The sequence below is a fragment of the Ambystoma mexicanum genome, chromosome 5p (assembly GCF_040938575.1).
Source record: "Ambystoma mexicanum isolate Mex_15411 chromosome 5p, UKY_AmexF1_1, whole genome shotgun sequence".
Taxonomy (NCBI): Eukaryota; Metazoa; Chordata; class Amphibia; order Caudata; family Ambystomatidae; genus Ambystoma; species Ambystoma mexicanum.
This window is the reverse complement of record NC_090930.1, coordinates 1030473365-1030494434: the sequence shown is the minus strand read 5'-3', so window position 1 is coordinate 1030494434 and position 21070 is coordinate 1030473365.

The following is a 21070-nucleotide window of genomic DNA, read 5'->3' as shown; positions in this document are numbered from 1 at the left end:
GTGCGTGCATGACGTCACGAATGTAAACAAGGAGACGGGTGCGTGACGTTGAGAAAGGATTCAATCGAAACAACATACTAGATAAATATCTTAGTGCCGTGGTGTAATTTGTAGATGCGATCGGATACGACCCTATGGTGTATATCAATATAAGGGGTCTATAGTAGATGAACATTAAAAACAAAGGTAAAAAAAGGTACAAAAATGAAGGTAAAAAATGGCGGACATGGTCTGCTGAGATATGATATGATATGATATGATATGGTATTTGTAACGCGCCTATACACAAGTGTTTCAAGGCGCGACGAGGCAGGGAGGGAGGGAAACAGGGGGAAGACAGACAAACGATCTTACTAGGCCAGGTGTCATTCAGATCGCGCAAGTGCAGAGGTAAGGGGAAAAGGAGAAAGTGCAGGGGGAGGAGGTGGGGGGGAAGTGCAGTACAAGGAAGTAGCGTAATAAAATAATAAATAATAAATAAAAAGGGCCAGCTGGTGGCAAGTGCGAGGTAAGTGCAGAGCAAGCGCTGAGAAGTGCTGGGAAGGGGGGCTGTAGGGATACAGTGACAGTCCCACAGTGCAGGGGGAGCCAGGGAGGCAGTGCAAGTGGAGAGTGGCTGGGCCCTGGACCGAGGTCGCTGAGAGTGGCCCAGATGCAGGTTTAGTGCAGAATTCAGTGGGGAGTTAAGCAGGTTTAGCAGGGGAGAGGGAGTGAGAAGGCAGAAGCGAAGAGGAAGGTTTTGAGGTACTTCCGGAACCGGAGATGGTTCTCCTCAAGTTTCAGGGAGGCAGGAAGGCTGTTCCAGAGGGAGGCCCCTGCTGCGGAGAGAGATCTACCCCCAGCTCGTTGCTTCGAGAAGCGGCTGACCATGAGGGAGTTGGAAACGGATGAGCGAAGGGCTCAACTCTTAGATGAAGAGGACCAACTCTTAGATGTGAAGAAGTTAGTTATAGTAACCTTGTCTTGAGTAGAGGAGAGCTACATGGCGATGCAAGAAACTCGAACGGAATTTATTGGGAAATGTGGGAGCAACATGTAGAGTACATATGTAAATTGAACAGATATTAAAGTTTTCATCAGATATTTTCAAATACGATATTTAAAGATGTGGTCCCCTCGGAGTATGATGGTAAGAGTACCAACACTAACCCAAGGACGATACTGTGATATTTTTGAAAAGAAGAAGGGGTATGGTCCTCTTAGCGAGTAATGGTAGACAGGTCAGGTAAAAAACAAAGTGCAAAATTGACACATATTTGTAATTATACTGCTGCCTCATTCAGAGTTAACAATCTCTTTGTTTTGACATGAAAAAGCGTCTGGTTAAATCTTTGTTGTAACTAGAACCGGTCAATTCTTATGCATTTCATTTGATGCTTTTATACATTTCTAGGTAGCGTTTTGTAATTATTCAGCTGCCTCATTCAGAGTACACAGTCTCTTGGTTTTGGCATAAAAGAACGTCAGGTTTCATCTTAGTTGTAACTGAAACTGGTACAATTCTTATACATTTCTTTTGATGCTTTTATACGTGTCTAGGCAGCGTCTTGTAGTAGGAAATTCAACATGATGTTAAGAGGAAGATTATGCAAAAGGAGGTTTTATAGAAAGGGTCCTAAATAGTATTCCTCATTAAGACCGTGGGGTGATAAAGCATCAAGTTTATGTATCCAGAATAATTCCCCTTGGGATAGTCTTTTGGCTAGGTCTCCGCCTCTTGGAAGGGGGTGGATTAATTCAAGGATTGCCCATCTAAGTTGGGTAATGTTATGTCCATTCTCTTTGAAGTGTCTGTATACCGGTGATTTGGTATTACATGTCCTGATGTTGGATTTGTGTTCCGTCCAGCGTTCCTTTGCCTTTCGGGTTGTTTTGCCCACGTAATATTTCCCACAGGGGCATCGGAGTGTGTAAATCAAGTTTTTGCTGTCACAGGTCACGAAATCATTCAGAATTATTTTTTTTACCACTTCTGGGGTGTCTTATGTGGTCACCTTTTATGATGTTGCCACAATGCTGACAATTCAAGCATGGATATGTACCGGTTTTCTGTTTCCTCAGTGTCGTTTGGGCGGATTTTTTGGGTCTTTCTGCTCTGATGAGAGAGTCCCTGAGGTTTTTTCCTCTCTTATAAGCCAGCATTGGTGGTTCGGGGAACAATTGGTTCAAATTTGCGTCCGATTTAATGAAGTCCCAATTTTTGGTAATAATCCTTTTTATCTGGAAGCTCTGACTAGAGAATTTCAGAGTATGAATTAATCTTGTCGTTGTTTTTTTGGATTGTTCCTCTAGAAGTTTAGTTCAGGTATCGGCGCTGTTCTTTGGATTGCTTTGTCTAGTATTTCATCTGGGAATCCTCTGTTTTTGAATCTTTGTTTCATATCTTCATATTCATTCTGGAGATTGCTTGTGTCAGACGTGATCCTTTTTAATCTGAGTAACTGGCTATAAGGAAGGTTATCCTTTAAGTGTGTCGGATGAAAACTCCCAAAGTGGAGTGCGTTGTTTGTATCTGTAGGCTTTCTGTAGATGTTGGTAACCAGATCAGTGCCCATTTTCGTAATGTTAGCATCCAAAAGGCAGTACAGCCCGTCCTTATCCCTTGTTAGTGGAAACCTTCTCTTCAGTAAACGCACTGTGTTTTAAAACGTAGTTTAAGGACATAGAACTGATTTTGACAATTGGTTTTAATCTGACTTGCTCTTTTATTGCAGATAGCGATTTTATAATATTGATGTTTTTTTGAGTCAATATGAATAATATTTTATATGTTTTAAATTACCATTTTGTATCGATTTCACCTCGTTGTCACTTGGTTGTATGTATTTTGGGCCAACGAGACGTTACCAAACACAAAAGGTACCCTGTCCAATTAATTTGGGGGAAATGACAAAACGTAAGACAGTGCAATCCATTTCCCCAAAGGGAGGCGGGGAGAGGGCATTTCAATTATTTAACCAATTAGGCACGTCAATTTACTCATAACAGAGATAAAAGACTTATTGCATGACATTGAAGGCCCAAATGGCAAGAAGGCAGTTGATTTGAATTGTAGAAAGGCTGCAGCTGCTTTAAATTGTATATCTACAATGGAAGCTAGTGACATTTTACCAGAAAGTGTTGCACATGTCTGAAAACCCTCAACCCATACAAATGTCCCAGGGCGCTTTGGGAAACTAAAAGATCCCTAGGACAATTTGAAGGGCAGGATGGGGCAGGAAATTATGCTCTCCCCAACTTGATACCTGGATACATAGGCACCAAGTTCATAGAGGTACATACGAATGAGGACCTACTCATCCTAACTAGCCCTATTCGGGTACGTGTAGATGCAGATAACCAAGTCCAACAGAATGGGATGCCAGCGGAGGGGCTGTTAAAGTCAGTGTTTGAGGAGAGAGAGGGCAGGAGAGAGATCATGATTACTACATCCAATACGTACCGGGCCCTTGGGAATGAACTTCCCTCAGCAGGCAATGCCAATAATCAAAAAGGGTGCCATGCATCTGCAGCAGTGGCGTCGCCAGGAATCAAATTTAGGAGGGGCACAGAGAGGGCCAAAGACAAAAGTAGGGGGGCACAGACAAAAGTAAGGGGAGAACATGGTCATTGCTCGTCTTAGGTAGGGGGGCACAAGGGGGGACACAGGGTTTCACAGGGAGGGATCCGCCCCCCCCCCAAGCCCTCCCCCCTAGCGAGGCTACTGATCTGCAGGAACCATTAGTGAAGTAACAGGAATATCACAAGGTTCAATTAATAGCATCGATGCCAGCAAAGGCATTAGTATAGGCAATCTTCCTGATTTTCCACCCTCCCGCACTGCCTCCGGACCACCCCTTGCACTGGGGTCTATATCTGTACCCATACAGCCCCCCCCCTTTTTCTTCCTGCACTTATCAGACCTACCCTGTCTGCTGCCTTAAACCTAGCACTTGCAAATTGCTGGCTGCACTACCACTGTTTGCTGGCTTCATTATTTATTTAATTATTATTATTTATCTGTTTCTCCTCTGCTTCGCACTTTCCACTTCTCCCCCTTCCATGCACTTTTCCCCTCCCCCTCTCCCTCTCACTTGCACATTCTCAATGTCACTGGGCCTAGTAAGATCGCTGTTTTGTTCTCCCCTGTTCCCCTCCCTTGCCGTGTCGCGCTCTGAAACACTTGTGTACGAGCGCGATAGAAATAAAATATCAATAACTCAAACAAATGTTCCCAGTGAATCTAACACTCCCGAGTTAGGCTTGGGGAATGGTTTATTAGAAATATTACGAGACGACCTACAAATGATGAAAAATATGTGTGGGGCACTGGAAAATGTTATTGAAGAACAGTGTAAACATTTTGGTACATATCTGGCATGCATTAAGGAGAGGCTGTCAAGGGCGCTCTTGAATAAGGACGCCTGCAGCCCAATATCTAACATGCTTAATAATAATCCCACAAGTGAGTTATCACCCAAAGCTGTCCCAGTAGAAACATGTCCCTGTACCTAGAGGCCAATCCCCGGAACACAACCCAAAGGAGGAAATAATTCACCTAACATGGTGGCCAGGGATTATATCATGGACCAGCGAAATCGTTGTCAACCCCTGATTGGACACGCAAACATCTAGTTACGTAGATAGAGGGCAGATGAGTAACCAGGAAAGGTCACCCCATCATTTGGTGGTTAATTTGCAGACCCATAACCCGAATATTTATAAACGCATGCCCACCCACATGGATTACTACTCCCAACACAATCCCCTTGGAGAACAGGATCACAGGTGGGCCGATACACGACCATGGTGAGGATCGCCACAAATACATAGCACATTCGCCTACAATGAGAGCATGGAAAACAAAACACATCTGGTACATTACAAAATGTTGGGAAAATTGCAAATGAGTCCCATGAAACACAGGAAGCCCTGGTACACAAGTGTATGCGCTACTATAGGCATGTAAGAGGGTGCATGAGCATCATTAGAAGTGATATAAATAAAGTGTGTGAGACAGAGCATACTCAATCATGGTGAGTACATGATTTTAGTCTTCTTAAAAAATGATTGGCAAATGGAAGGCCTATTGTCAGTCGAACTCCGGACATATCCTCCTCATGGGTCAAGAATCTCGATTAGGCCATCAGCCAAAATGCACTCTGAGTGCTTGAAAAAAGAACTATGTACCCTGTGGAAAAGGAGCTGCAGCATGGGGCCCTACTGGGCAATAGACTGCCAGTAGCCAGTCAGATATCATACTGGATGCAGTAGATTGATAGACATCTGCCCCGAAATTGAGGAGGCAACAGTCTAATGGGAGAGGAGTTCGATTGATCTCCTGGAACATAGCTGGCCTCAGGAAACACCTGATAGTTCCTGATTGGTGTAGCTTCATTCAGGGTTATGATCTGGTATGTTTCCAAGAAACTTAGGAATTGGGTTTGACCACATTTTCTGTTAGGGGTACAAGGCATTCCAGGTGCCGGCCAGCAAAGGTCCAAAGAGTAGTCAGTTGTGTGTGATGGTCAGTAATTGCCTGACTATGGTTTTGGGACACATCAGGTATATGGCTCGGGTGTTAGTCCGTTTTCTCTCATAGCGGGCTGTCTGTGAGAAAGTGTTTGTGTGGTAAAAGGGCTGGTTGAGTTCCTAAATATCCTACCTTGTAGGGTAGGGTAAAGGTGTTACAGGGAAGGGGATACTGCATCTCACTATCCGGTGTCCAACTGCCACTCCTGAAGACCCCTCATCCAGGTGTACCTCCTGCACTGGCCCACCCCCAGGAACTGGATCGAAAAGCGATGGCCGTGTCCTGGCCACCTGGATGACAGAGACACCTTCTGTTTTCTCACAGAACACACAGAGCAACGTCCCAGGGGACCCATACAAAGGATATATACTAAAGGAGTGGCCACCTCTTGGACTAATGCGCAGGGTGTATCTCTGCAAGACATCTGTAGGGAAGCCACACAAGCTAGTCCTAACAGATTTATTCTTCATAACAGCTAAACGTGGAGGGCCCTATGTCAACATCATTTGGGATGGGAGTGTTACAATCCGGGCTTAATGATTTGGACTTGCACTAGGTTCTCTCTGCACAATAAATTGGTGATATGTGACTAAGCAGGAAACTTGTGTCTGGAGTGGTTATTGTATTGTATTGTTTTGTAGTTGTCATTTATGTATAGCCCCTTTTACTATTATTATAGTCTCAATGTGCTGGTGGTGGGAACGCCCTCAGGGACCGAAGTCCAGAGTGTTGCAGGTCACGCAGTAGGATTAGAATGCATGTGTGCATTTGGCCAAATAAGGCTTAGCAGGGCTGGCCAGGATCCGGTCGAAGGCAACCCATAAGACCAGGCATGTGGATCTGAGCTGAGAGGAGTCAGGTGATGGTGTGAGTGCTAGAGACTCGATATGTGTCCAGCGTGCCTGAATTTGTAATAGGATCAAAACAAATTGCTCCTGGTCATGACCCTATTCTACCCAAGTGGGCTAAATTGTTGTTAGAGACAAATGAACGGGTCAGTAGAACAAAAACTGACCCCTTAAGCACGTCAGGAAAACAAATCGCACTGATCAATAATGATCACACCCCTCTATTGTTTCAAAATTCTTCATTATAGTTTGGAACAATCACATACAAATGTCTACTAGGAGACACAACACAGAACAGCAAACAGTACAGTGTCAATGGGTGAAAGGAAGAGTGACAAACGGTAGTCTCAGAAGCAGAACCACTTGAAAACATGTTTAGATATGAGCTAAAACAAGGCAACTGAAACGTGATGAGGCCATCAGTGAAAGTGTAAAGTCATTCTTGTTTTCATTAAGAAATCAAAACTACGTGTCACGTGAAGCATATGGGGAACAGAGGCGTCATGTCTGAGACAATGAATAGCCTTTAGAGTTAACAGAGAATGGTTGCCCAATAGGTGCGCCAGTGTAGAAGCACTGCCATTTTGACTGGACTTCGTGATATGGCGTAATTTCCTGGGATGTGACACAGAGGGTTACTTCATATAAAGTTCATGGAAGGGTGGCACACCCGCACCACACTAGACACAGTCCTCCTCCCAAACATGCAGTGGTGGAAATAGATTTTCATCCAAATTAAGGACGTACCAAGTTAATTTTCTGGGCTGCAAGTAACAGTCCATTGGCTTCTTGTAACCGTACATTGCCCTGTTTGTAGCTTTCAGCCAGCAGCTTGTTATCTCTTTCTGTGGCCCAGCAGTAGGGGTACAGTAGACTTACATCAAAGCAGCAATGTTACAGATTTCTCAAGGTTCACCACTGTTTCAACCACCAAATATTAATCCTAGTGCCAGCTACACCTGGCGTTGGATGCCATTTTATGGTGGAAGTGGTGCTCCCAGACAGTGCTTTGTTTTTCTGCTATTCAGATGAATGAGTAAATTGATTTGCATGTGGGGATTGAGATATGGAATGGATGGCTAAATGAATGTGAGGACACACGGATGAATAGATGAGTGTGAGGGGATGAATGAACGTGACTGTGAGGATCGTGAATTAATATGTTTTGGGCAGTGGCAGCTCACCAGTATAAGCAGGGGTGGCCACCGTCCCCTCGCTTGAGAGGCAATGCCTGAGTGACAGGCAGCACAGTGCAGCATTGCTTGCCTCTGAGAAGGGGCGTTTCCCCCGGTATGCTTTTAATTTTATTCATTCAATGTAACCCAGTCTAGCCAGGTAATTTCAATTTAACCCAGTTTAGCAAGGTAATGAAACTTATGTTTGCTTTACCCTCGAGACACAGCTATTGTGCCTCTAGGGACAAACAAACTTGGCAAGTGTTGACACTGGCTATACTGTCTTACATTGAATGGGAGGTACTATTGTGAAATAGTACTATTGCGTTTACATTGAATGTTGTCCAGTCTAGCCACGCAATAACACCTACGTTTGCTTTACCCTTGATGGACAATTGCTGTGCATCAAGGGTAAAGCAAACATGATAAGTGTTATTATGTGGATAGACTATCCTACATTAGTGGTGCCACTCTGCACATACTTTCTTATTGTGGAATGGCATTTTTTACTTGTCATCATGAGTAATGCATACATCATAGTGTTTCTTGCGTGTCTAGAATTGCCTTCATTGAATGTAGGTCAATCTAGCCACTTTATAACACTTGCCATGTTTGAATTACTACTGGTGTTGTGAAGGTTTATTGAGAGGCCACCCTCAACACAGGGAGTTCCTTCACTCCCCAATCTAGGTGTAACGCAATACACATTTTAATGTCAGTTCTTTGTTCAGCCCTATTTCTGATTCTTCTAATACCCCTTGGATCCCCCCTTGAGCTACCAATGAGCCAAGAACCAAGCCGGTGTCCAGGAACTATTTGAATGATAAATAATGGAAATCACACCAAAGCTACACATACACCACCTTCTTTGTGGCTCACAATTAAACTTCTTTTTTACATAAATAAATCACGCAAGTTGATTGGGAAAAGCATAAGCCACAGTACATTATTTTATCCCGATTTCAACTCTAGAATTACCCAAAACTAATCAATGAACAAAATCAATTTACACGTGCAGTGCTATGCAATTTCGATTCTCTTGTGCACTTAAAAGGCTAGCCGTTGGGTTTACAGATTTGTACAAATGCTTATGGCAATTATTATTTCACCAACACATTTGCTTTCAAATTATCCCAGGGTGATTTGGCATGATTGTGGAATTTTGGATTCCAGACCCCCCTGCACTTAAAGGCCTGTGTTGGGGAAGCTGTACCTATATGATTATCCAATTAAATTACAGTCTATAGTTGTCAGCACACACTGGGAATGAGCTTCATTAATTTCGAATTTTAACAAAAAACACCACATGGTGTTCTGCCAAGGGGAATTCATTAAATTAATATTTTAAGTAAAGAGGCTAAGGATCTACAAAGTGTTGCCCCCCTCCCCACCTACTATCAAGGGAAAGGATTTAACACAAGCAGACCCCCCCTTTTTTTTCAAAGGGGATCAATTCTACTTACATTGAAAACATCATTTTAAAGTTCAGGAAAGCCAGCTGCATTTCATGACACCTCTGGAAGGACAGGGCAGGGGTCTGGTCACTCTACTCTCAAGGATGGTCCTGTGCTCTTCACTATAGCGCTCAGCCAGTTTTTTTAGGCGTCCCCAGTGTTTTGAAGGAGAGAGGGTCTTCCCACCCTGTAGGCGATACCGAATGAGAAATACATGCTAAGGCAGCACATCCATGGAGCAGGGGGGTGCACATAACGGGGGGTGCGCGACAACCTTAGTGCATACATTGCAAGCTATATGGTACATAAGGGTGCAAACGCCTTCTTGGCAAGCAGCAGCCATCTTAGAAGTAGGGCCAAGCACGGAAAACATATTTTTTTCGTTTTTTGTGTTGTTAGTATTAGGTCCCCATGCATGAGCGCGAACATCACCCCCACCCTGGCCAGGTCTCACAGAGTCCACAAAATCCTTCATTGTTCCAAGAAAGTTACAGGCCCTCGAACCCGGGAAAGAATGCAACCTGCAAAGTCATGAGAAGGCAGCAAAGCGCCTCTTGGCAGTACCTTCCCACGGGACAGAGAGCAAAGCCCTTCTGCCCCCAACGATCTCCACATGAGAAATACAGCTTTGCCAGGCTTGCATCCCATGACCCCTACAAGCCATGGCACCGTCTAAATCCAGTCTACCAATCATAAAACTTTCACACCCCTCGATTGATCAGGAAGATCAGAAGGCAAGGCTATCGCGCCTTCAGAAATGGGTTAAGTGATTTGTGCTGCGAGGTGCAGGTTAGCATCAAAATTATAGCCTAAAACTAAGGTGGAGGACCTTGGGAGTTGCTGATCTGTCTGGGAGCGAGTGAAGTGTGTGAGGTAGTGTGACCTTGGCTCTCCCCCCGAGCCCATCCCTGTATCTGCCAGGTACTAGTTACAGCAATAAAATAACATTATTAGTGTTAGGCGCCAATTCATTGTTAGGCCAACTTCACCTCGGATGACGAGCCCAGCAGCACCCACGTGGACGGAGATGGACAGAGGGAAGATGGACCAATGGCCTGGAATCCCATATGGGGCAGACCCTATATGTGTGGAGCTTGTCCAGTTGCAATTGTAGAATTGTAGCATATATGATCACGTCATTAGTAATGTAATTTGTGCTTGTAATGTGTGCTGCACGTCCCTACAGATGTCAGAGGCAGCAGAGTTCTTTGCTGATGCACTTGTATTTTGGAGAAATAAATACTTTTTTTTTTTTTAATAAATAGATATAGTTTAATTTAAACTTTTCATTTGTTGATATTGCAATTACAACTTTCTAATGTCACTTTTTGCATATCACAGTGTAAGATCACTAGACTTAAAGGTTTGCTGTCTAGTTCCAAAATGTTCTGTAAGAATTGGACTATTGTATAGATAAGTTTCTTTTCTCGTCCATTCGTAATGCTTCTCCATCGCATTTCCGTGTACATTTGATTTGCTGAAACATTAAAATGTGATCCAAAAGTCAGTCTCTTGCTTGTTAGTCTCAGGCATTCCATGAGTAGATGGTAAATTGTTTCTGGCAGTTCTTTTTCACAGAAGCAACAGTGTCTTTCCAACTTGTCTATTTGCCGTATTGACGCCAGATAGTATCTGATTGGGAGGATGTTTAGTCTTATCTTCATGTATATTGCCCGAATTGTTGGATCAGGAAAAATTGTTAAGTACTCGGGCGTCTCATTGATTGCACTTAAATCAATGGGACATTGTATGTTCCTCGAGTAATGTTTTTTGGTGTTGCAGGTCTTAAACCTGTCATTCTCCATCATTTTTTTCTTTGCATGTTGTGGTCTTTTGGTGAGCATTTCAAGAGATATGCCCTTGGTTATTAACAACTGGAATACATCTTCTTTCCATGACCTCAGTATCGAATTGTTCCATGACCTCAGTATCGAGTTGTTCATCGTACTGGGATGGTCTGTTATCCTTGCAAGCGTGACTTGGGCCTTTTTCCCTAGCGTGCTGTACTTTTTTCTAGTGTGAGCATGCAGGAGTGTGCCTTCATTTGGTGACCCTGACATAATCACAGCGACCCCTGCACTGACAGAGGATTCCAGGCCGCTTCTCCGAGAGTGCCGCATCCACCTACAGCGACCAGCCCCAGACGGGTCAGTATCAGAGGTTTTGCAGGAGCCGTTTTTACATAATTCCTGTCTGCTCTTTGAATCGGGGTGTGGGTCCGGAGAGAGTGAAGGCCGTTGTTGGAAACTGACATGGAAGAGTTCGGGTGAACACACACGTGTTAGTATACTCTTGCAAGCGATAACAAGTAGGGAAAGGGTATATCAGAAAGAGTTTGGGTTGTGAGCTAGTGGAGAACAAGGTTGTTTGTATGATATGTGTGTGAGTTCTTGTTTTTCTGATTTATGTTCTAAGGAGAATATTATGGAAAGGAAAACTGAATGTTAGGGAGTCTCCCTGAGTGAGGGGAGAAGGTGGCACCTGTAACGCTCACCTGGTTCCCACGGGGGCGTTGGTCTAGTCTGGATTGCTGTGGCCTCTTCTAGCGTAATGCGCAGGACCAAGAACACCGATTGGACAGGACCTCGAAATCGTGCTTGCCTGGCCCGTAGGAATATCCTTCTGCAGATGAGAAAGGGGATTAACAGTCTGCAGAATAGTGTGCTAGCTCCCCCCTTTCCCCCTTCCCCCATTCGTTCCTCTCTAACTTCCTCCAAACCCCGGTTTAAGCTCACCTTATGGTTTGGAAGGATGAACTCTCCATCCTGCTTCTGGTGCAGCAGCGCGTGTTCATCCAGTTACTTCACTGGTTTTCAGAATGGCTCTGGCAAAATCCACTTGACTTTCCTGAGCGATGCGCCGTAAGTATGAAAGTTCAAAGTTCAAGTGAGGCCCCCTTTATGTTGTCTTTCTAACCTGTGATCTGTCCTTTATTTCAGGTGCAGAATGAAGGCGATGCGTCGAGGGGTTAAACTGCCGAAGTGAGTAGTGATGAGGGCGATCCCTCTAAATGTCCTTATCATTCCCCAGAAATGTCTCTTGTCCTTTCCCCATAGGGGCCGGGGTACGGTACCTGCCAACGGGGCGGCGCCGACCCGAAATGTGGAAGAAAAGCCGGTAAGTATTATGGCTGTTAATCAGGCTTTCCTTCTGTGTTGCTTCTGCTCACCTTTTGTTTCTTCCTCTCTCCCCTAGGTGCAGAGATATGGCGTCCGATGCTGACAGCCGCGATGGAGCCGGGAGATGTCTCGAGGACAGGTGAGTGAAGCGTGGCGCTGCAGCGAGCAACGCAATGCTTTTAAATGGAAGTCTTTCTTCAGGGATGCTGGCGAGAAGATTCCGGATGCAGGTAAGAAGTTTGAAATAGTCCTTGGTTTTCACCTTTCTCTTCTCTTCCTTCCTTGCAGGTCTTCCAGGTTCGAACGGGCGTGGCTGGAGTCCAGGAGCAGGAGCAGACACGGTGAGCGTTAAGCTGCAGGAAGCAGAACAACGCGAAGCATGAGCTGCTGTCTGGGCGTGGCTTAAATAGCCTCCAAAGAAGTCCCAGGTATGTATCCTTCCCCAACTAGGTATGTATCCTTCCCTGGCCACGCCCGAGTGAAAAAATAGTCCCTATGAAAAAATAGTCCCTTTCAGGTCTCAGGGAGGCCTGAAGCGTGCAGCATGGTCTGCATCAGGTAAGTGCACAAAACACCTCCCTTTATGAGCCACCTATGGCACCAGGACTGATGTCCAACATGAGCCTGGCACCAAAGGCGCCAGGACTGAGTCCAAAGAGCCCCCATAAGGGGCCGCTGGGCTTTTACCCGAGGGCATGATGCCTGCTTCCGGGGGTGCTGGGCCTGGCCTGGTGCTCCGGGGGTAGGCATCATGACAGCACCACTTATATTTTGTAATGGAGGAAAAGGAAATACATAAGAGCCCTGCATAATTAGTGGGCTCGGATACAGTAGTGGTTGTTATTTTAGCTTGTTATTTTAGTTTATTGTGTTCTGATTTTTTATTAAGTAGAGTGGAGCCCCAAGAGGAGGGCTGTTGTGTAAATAGTGGTGTTTTTTGAGTGTGTCGAGTGAGAGAGTGGGTGGGTGTGAAGGGAAGGGGGAATAACGTGGGCTGACGAGGATGTGGGAACGACAAATGGATTTTTTGACTGACACTTGCAACATGCACATCACGCGATTAGAAGCCTAGGGACGCTTTACAGTGCATACATCTCTGCAATGGGAGGGGAGACACCTTTAGAGTACATGTACAATGCCTTGCCCTTGTACCGGGAGAAGATTGAGAAATACCACAAACTGGGTGGCAGAAACACAAGGGGGGATGCCTAACTTCTGGCCAGAGCAGGGCACCCATAATAAGGGAATCCTGGAACATATGACCATGTTCCTAGCAGCAAAATACAAGGCTAAACAACCACATAAAACAAAGGAAATTCTAGATTTGTGGAAAATAATCAAGGGCATAGAAGATACCAGTCAGGGGGGCGCTGTTGCACGGCAATCAAGCTGGCAGCTCTAGTTTAGAGCTCCTTCATCGGGTGTCATCCTCGGTCACACAACACCTTCTACGGATTTCAGCCACAGCAACTATGATTGCCCACTGACACCGGACATCCCTGTGCAGGATCTGGCTGCACCGCGTCCCTAAACGAAGACTGAAGGGCTGAGAAGTGGGAGGTTGCATTCCCCACGGTAAGGAGAGCTGTGGGCGGGCCGCGCCTGGCTCAGCCAACCATACTACGCGACCTTGCTGCTGCAGCCCAACAGCGGACCTGAACACACTTCGCTGAGAGGGCACATCGGCTTCAGTTCCGGGACAGGGCGAGTGGAAGAAGAGAGCTCTGCCCCCCAATCTCTGGCACATCAGACCGCTGACGGAATGGTCCGAACTGCACGCTGGCTTCCACAGAAGGGAATCTACACAGGAGGTAGGCCGCCTTTTACACACAGCACGGGGGTCCAATGCAAACCTGACCTCCTGCAGGACAATACCAACGGCGGGATGCGGTGGGCTGACCCACCTGGGTGCCATGTACCTGCTCCACACATTTACTAACTGGGCAGCCATTTGTGGAAACGTGGTCGGACCCGGTCCCGGGCACCCAATCCATCCTTACCTAGACAGGCCTGTGCAAACTCAATTATAGCTACGCTCCTCCTTGCATAACGTCAGCACCCAATGCCTACAATTGTACCTGTGTAGACCAATTAGGTGACCTCTGGAACAGCATTGACAATGCCTGTAGATGCTGGGGGACTGGGACAGGCCTACACTGTCCCACCTACTACCAGACAGACCACGAGTGCCTTGGGTGGGCGCCCCAGCCTGCACACTGTAACAAGCATGTGGATTTCCATACGACTGACTGTTCATGCACTTATGCTCCAACTCGTCTCCACCCCTTTGTGATACATCGGAAGCCCAAACACTTTTAAAAGCGTACACCGCGCTAAAGGAGCGCTCATCCACTAGCGGGTGCCTGCGGTTCACCTCGGGAGGATGACAAAAGGGAACGCCAAAAACCCAAAGCTCCATGAGTCAGTACACTAGAGCTACACCTAAGAAACCAGCAAACGGAGAGGCAGCAGCCACCATGGAGCGAGAACTTTCCCCTGTCGAACCCACTGAAACACAATGCATGATGGCATGCATCCATGAAGGATTTGCTAAAGTACATAGCAAACTCGATGATATGACCAGCACCATCGATTCCATTAAGTTGCGCATAGCCAGAACGGACCAGCGTCTGGACAAAGTTAAAACAAGGGTGGGCACAGAGGGGGATGATGACTCCAACCTCCGAGCTGAACTAACTGCACTCTCCAAGCGGGTATTACAAGTAGAGAAGAAAAATGACGACATAGAGTCACGATCCCGCCGAAACAATATTCGCATTATCGGGATCCCAGAGAGTAACTCTGAATCCTCCCTAGAGCAATAGATTACAGACACCCTGCTGCCACCTTTGGGCAACCCTGTACTGTCACCTCAATTTGCTATTGAATGCGCCCACAGATCTCTGGCACCCAAGCCTAAACCTGGTGCATCTCCACGCCCAATCATTGCTCGCATTCTTAAATACTGGGACTGTGATGCCATTCTACGGGAAGCTCGCAAACAAGGGGTCCTAATGTTGGAATCAAACAGGATCTATATATTTCCCAACTTTTCAGTGGCTGTGCAGCAGGAAAGAAAATCCATCTTGGTGGTTAAAAAGGGACTCTGTGAGGGACACTTGAAATATGCCATGCTATACCTGGCTAAGCTCTGGGTGGAATGGAATGACAAGGAAATGGTCCAAAAGGTCGCCCTCACAATTGCGACAGCCGAAATGCCTGCCTTTATTTTGTTTAAACATCCCCTTTACACCACATGTATATGTGGGGGGGATGTGGGTTATTATAGTAATATGGGGGGGGCTGCAGGGGTCTCCCCGCATATCTATGTGGTGTAAAGGGGGTTTAATTAAAACCTTTTTTATTTTTTAAAGTTGGCATTTGCGACCGTCGCAATTATGTGTGGTAGCAGTGATCACATAGATCCGAATGACAAGGCCTATTTTTTCACACTACCGGGAGAGGCTATGAAATTCCTGGATGGGATCCTACTGGCACCCTGACCCCTGAAGCGGCCCAAAAAAATTAACTTTCGCTGTGGCCTCATACCTTGGATACTTACATACCTCGTGAAAACTCTCCACGTCGATCACCTAGAGATTCACAGTCACAGTTTCTTTACCATCCAATTTATTGGGGGTGGTGGCCTCCCTCTACCAGAGCAATACGGCCTCTGCAAAGTGACACCCTTATGGGTGAATGTTGACATGAAAGAAGGTTATGAACATATATCCTTTTTGTGCTTAAATCCGCGTGGCACCCGGGCTGCTTAGTGCACCAGTCCCCCATGCAAGGTTGCGCTCAAAGTTTGGGATTTGGGAATTATATCTTCTTGTTGGGTATGTTATTAGAGGGGCTTCATCTCCCAAGTTAAGTGGGAAATAAGGATGGTGGGTGGGACCGGGAAGTTAAAGGGGTAAAATCACACATGGCAAGCATTGGGCCAATGGCTGACATTACGGTGGGCTCCGCAGGAGGGTCGAGGTTGAGGACAGAGAGGGGAGGCACAGGTGGGGACGAATCATTATTGTCGACGCGGAGATGGGTGACGTGATGTGTCTTGTTGAAACATAAATGGTCTTTGGAACCCAATTAATAGGCGTAAGATACATTTATATGCAGACAGACACAACAGCAAAATGTTATATTTACAAGAGACCCATGCTCTCTCCGCGACCTGCAAGGGATTTGCCAGACAGTGAGGAGGGAACCGATTCTACACATACTCAACACAGGCAAGAGGAGTTATGACCCTAATACATAAGTCCCTCCCATTCCAAAACAGACATGTGGACATTAATGCTCTGGGTAGGTATGTCATGGTTATTCGGTCCCTAGAGGGATGAGAGATACTGCTAATGAATATTTATGGTCCTAATATTGACAACCCTTAATTTTATACAGAAGTCATTGATAAACTGGCCCAATATCCACTGGTCCCCATAGTGTGTGGTGGTGGTTTTAATACTACACTCGATCTCCTGCTGGACAGATCCACATCCTCTCAGAGGTCCCTAACGCGGGCGACTAACACAATAAGTAAGGGCATGCATTCCCTCGGCCTAGTAGACGCATGGCAGGCGACTCATGGCAACGATCGATCCTATTCTTTTTACTCATCCGCCCATGACTCATCATCCCGCATTGATATGTGGCTAATCTCTGATGTGCTGATGGGAGGACCTGCATGCTTCCCAGAACCTACTCCGACCACTGACTCTATCTGCACTCTCCAGACCCAGAAACAACTCGCACTTTGAACCACAGGCGCTGTTGGATGTGGCGTTCGCATCTAATATGAATGACCATGTAAAACTGTTCTTTGAGATCAATGTAGGCTCGGTAGCACAAGTCAGCACACTTTGGGAAACTTTCATGGTGTACATACGAGGGATCGCAATGTCTACCAGGTTTAGTGTCCTCAAAACAATACAGCGAGACATTGTGAAAAGCGAGGGCAAACTAAAGGAACTTGAGAGTGGCCTGACAGCTGTCCCCCCTCACCGCCACACTCACAAAGATCAAGGAGACACTGGACACCTTCAGAGCTCATGCGGAGCAGGAGGTGAAGTTCTTTGATATCCCTATGGCAGTACAAAGGTACGGCGAGGGGGATAGGCCAGGTAAACTGCTTGCTCGTATATCTCACCAAGAAAGGGGTAGTGGGTGTATCCCGGTGATCATGGACACCTCAGGTAACCTTGTACACACACCGGTAGCCATCAACAAAGTGTTTGCCGAGTTCTACATGGATCTTTATGCTAATGCGGACACACGCACATCAGACGATATTGACAGGTTTCTAGACACATTGCCATTTAGTGAACTCTCCCAAGTTGCTAGAGCCCACCTAGATCAACCAATCTCCCTGACCAATATCATCCAAGCTATTGAACACTTACCATCTGGGAAAGCCCATGGCTCTGATGGCCTCACGGCCGAAATTTACAAACGATACAAGGCCCATCTAGCCCCATATATACTGCTGTTATGGCAAGAATCCCTTAAGTCACAGACACTACGTACCACTATGATCAAAGCGGTTATCACAATCCTGCTCAAACCCAATAAGTCGCCGGCAGAACAGTGTGGGTCCTATAGGCCGCTTTCCCTAATCAACACAGATGTTAAAATATTCGCTAAGATAATGGCCACATGACTGATGCTGTTCATGTTACTCATCATTCACCCGCACCAGTCGGGTTCATCCCTGGGAGATCCACTGCATTGACTCTATGGCACTTCTTTAATATACTTGCCCAAACAGACTCGGAAACTGAAGTGTTGCAGCTGCTTTGGACGTTCAAAAAGCGTCAATTCGGTATCCTGGAGGTTCATGTACGCGTGTTAACGAAATGTGGGTTTGGTCCGGAGTTCCTTGCCTCTCTACGTCTTCTATACACATCCCGACTGCCAGCGTCAACACCAATGGGACACTGTCTGCGCCCTTTACAATAGAAAGTGGCACCCGACAGGACTGCCCTCTATCACACCTCATTGTTGTGATTATCATCAAACCTTTTGCAGATCTAATACACCATAAACATAAACACCGGGGTATCAGGATGACTGGGGAACCTGAAATTATTTCTTTATGCGTACGACACACTGCTATATATAAGCGACCCCTCCTTCCATCTGGAACTCATTATGTCTGATGTCTCAGACTTCGGCGAGATATCGGGCCTCAGAGTTAACTGTAGTAAATCATAACTCTTCTCCCTCACAGATGCCCCCGTCCCACCCCTTGACCTACAGGGTTGCACTTGGGCTCCCACAACCATACGTTATTTGGGAATTGCCATTTCCAGACACTGCCCTGAGCTATACGAGCACAACTACACTGTGTATATCACAATGCTGCAGGATAAACTCAGAAGATGGGCCAATCTTCCTATCACCATTACTGGCAAAATAGCACCCATCATAAAATGACTGTGCTCCCTAAATTGCTATACCTATTCCTTAATATTCCGATGTGGCCTGGGCGGACATTCTTCCAAGACTTAGAAGCCAATATATGTAAATACGTGTGGCACTCTGGGGCAGTGAGTCTGAAATGGAGCACACTGTCACAACCATACGACAAAGGAGGGTTTGCTGCTCCGGACTTTATCTTGTATTGGATGGCGACGCAGGTGCCATTTGCCACTTTTTGGTACTCTGAGGAGCCGCCTCCCCCCCACACACACACTTAGAAAACCACTCAGCGGGGGTCAAAGACCTGTGTTCACTGATTTTCCCCACCCGATTCACAGATAGCTGCGGATTTGACCCTGCTAGCACCACTGCACTCGCTTGGCACAAAATTTGGAAAATATTTGGCGCACCCATCCCATACCATAGGAATTGCCCCTTGTGGGATTGTGTATCCTGCCTGCCGCACATGGATTCGGGTTCACGCAAAATGTAGGTGCGTCACGGATTCCATACACTACGGACCTTATACCCAGAAGGCAAATTCATTCAGCCCAGTGACACTGCAATGCTTGCACACCGCACATCATCACAATGGTTACAATATGCGGGCCTACGCAAAGCATCTAAAAAGACTACTAGAATACGCCCTGACCGCGAATGGCAATCATGGTCTGGTGTCATCTCTATATCGATTGATACAAAATCGCCTGGCTGCACCACAGTATAATGCCTGCTCCAAATGGGCAGCTGACCTCTGGTCGAACATGTATGCACAGACAACACAGTCTCATACAATTCTAAATTTCAATTGATACAACTGAAAGTGTTACACAGGTCCCACTACACGCCAGCCAGCCTATGCCTGTTCTCCAATGAAGGAACCGGGCCATGCCCTCGATGTAATTATCACAAAGCCAAATACTTTCACATGCTGTGGGACTGCCCGAAATTATAACTGTTCTGGGGTGAAGTATGTACTGTTATATCGGAAATGACGGGCTGAGAAGTTCACCCCATTCCACTGTTCTGCCTGTTCTACATATATGATTCTCCCATGGGTAGTATGAGTAGGTTTGTAAAACTGTGCCTTCTTCTTGCTAAACAATGCATATTACTATGAAGGATGAGTGTGAATGTCCACAACAAGGACCACTGATTGAGAGATGTTGTGTGGGCCAACGATATGGAGGAACACTGGGTGCAAATCCAGCTGATTGACTCTCGTCCAAGAAACATTTGGGGGCCACTCACGGCATACCTCTTACGTGTGTCACCAGCTGTCGATACAGCCCCAGACCCCTGATTGAGTTACTCTACATACTCCTCTGTCGATAGGACTTGGTGGATGCTCATCCAAGAACATCTGTGTGAATCCCCCATCCAAGCTTGTTTTTCCGATTCACTGTTCTCTGTGACACCCCACTTATTTCCCTGGGGGCCCACGTCTACAATGCCAAATACACTGTACTGTGATATGAGATGTATTGCCATGTGTTAATAAAAAAAGTAAAGAGAAAAAAAAGAAGATACTAGTGAGGGAGGGCCACGGGGTGAATACGAGCGGGACAAGCATACAGATGAAGGGGCAGGTCCAAACAACGCACAAGGGGATGTATCCATTAGCAGCACTCCTAGCGACAGAGTACAGCAATCCAACCTATGTGTCCACACATGCCGCTGTTCCCCCAACCCCTGTATGTATCCACTCCAGCAATCACTCCACCTCAGGACTGCACAAGGCAGAGGGAATTAGAAGGGGCTTTACAATCAGCGTGAGCAGAACCAGCGCGACTGCGAACAGCACAGAGCAAAGCAACAGGGAGTGATCTAAATGCGTGAAGAGCGGGGGACATTTTGTTTAGATTGGACAGCACAGCAATAAAAGATGTACACATAGAGAAAAAAGAGGACGGGAAAGGATAGGTGGAGTACCATGGATGAGTTTGAAGATAACAGTGAGGAGGAAGCGCAACAGGCACCTGAGATAACACCTTGGGTAGAAAGTTTGTGGGATGAGAGGGTCCATAGGATTGGCCGAATGCCATTGGCAAAGAAAAAGGAAAGTGCCGGAAGGAAAGAAGGGAGGAGAGCCGGGTTATAGGTGCCTTTGATGCACAAGGGCTTTGGTAGGGCACAATATGTACCCTGCATGCAGATGGGCAAGAAAAATTTGATCAAAGCGCTCCCGTTGTTAACAGCAGGGGTGGAGAAGTGGATATATGCATTTGAAAAACAGACTGTCGATGTACCCCTCGCCGTAGGGGATATGAAAAGTTTATTAGTGGCGATGGTGGGGTGACCAGTCCGCAGATGTGTGGATTAAAGCAGGATATCCAGGAGTGACACTAGACGAGGATGTGCCCGATGACGCACCGTTCAACAACATCAGAGCACAGGTGTGAGGTGCATTTCAGCACACTTACCCCGACACGCCAGATATACAGTCGCTCATGCAATATGCTATGGGGGATGACGAAGACCCTGCAGAGTACATTATTAAGGTTCAGGAGCTGTGGAGAGCGGAGACAAGGGACCAGTGGGG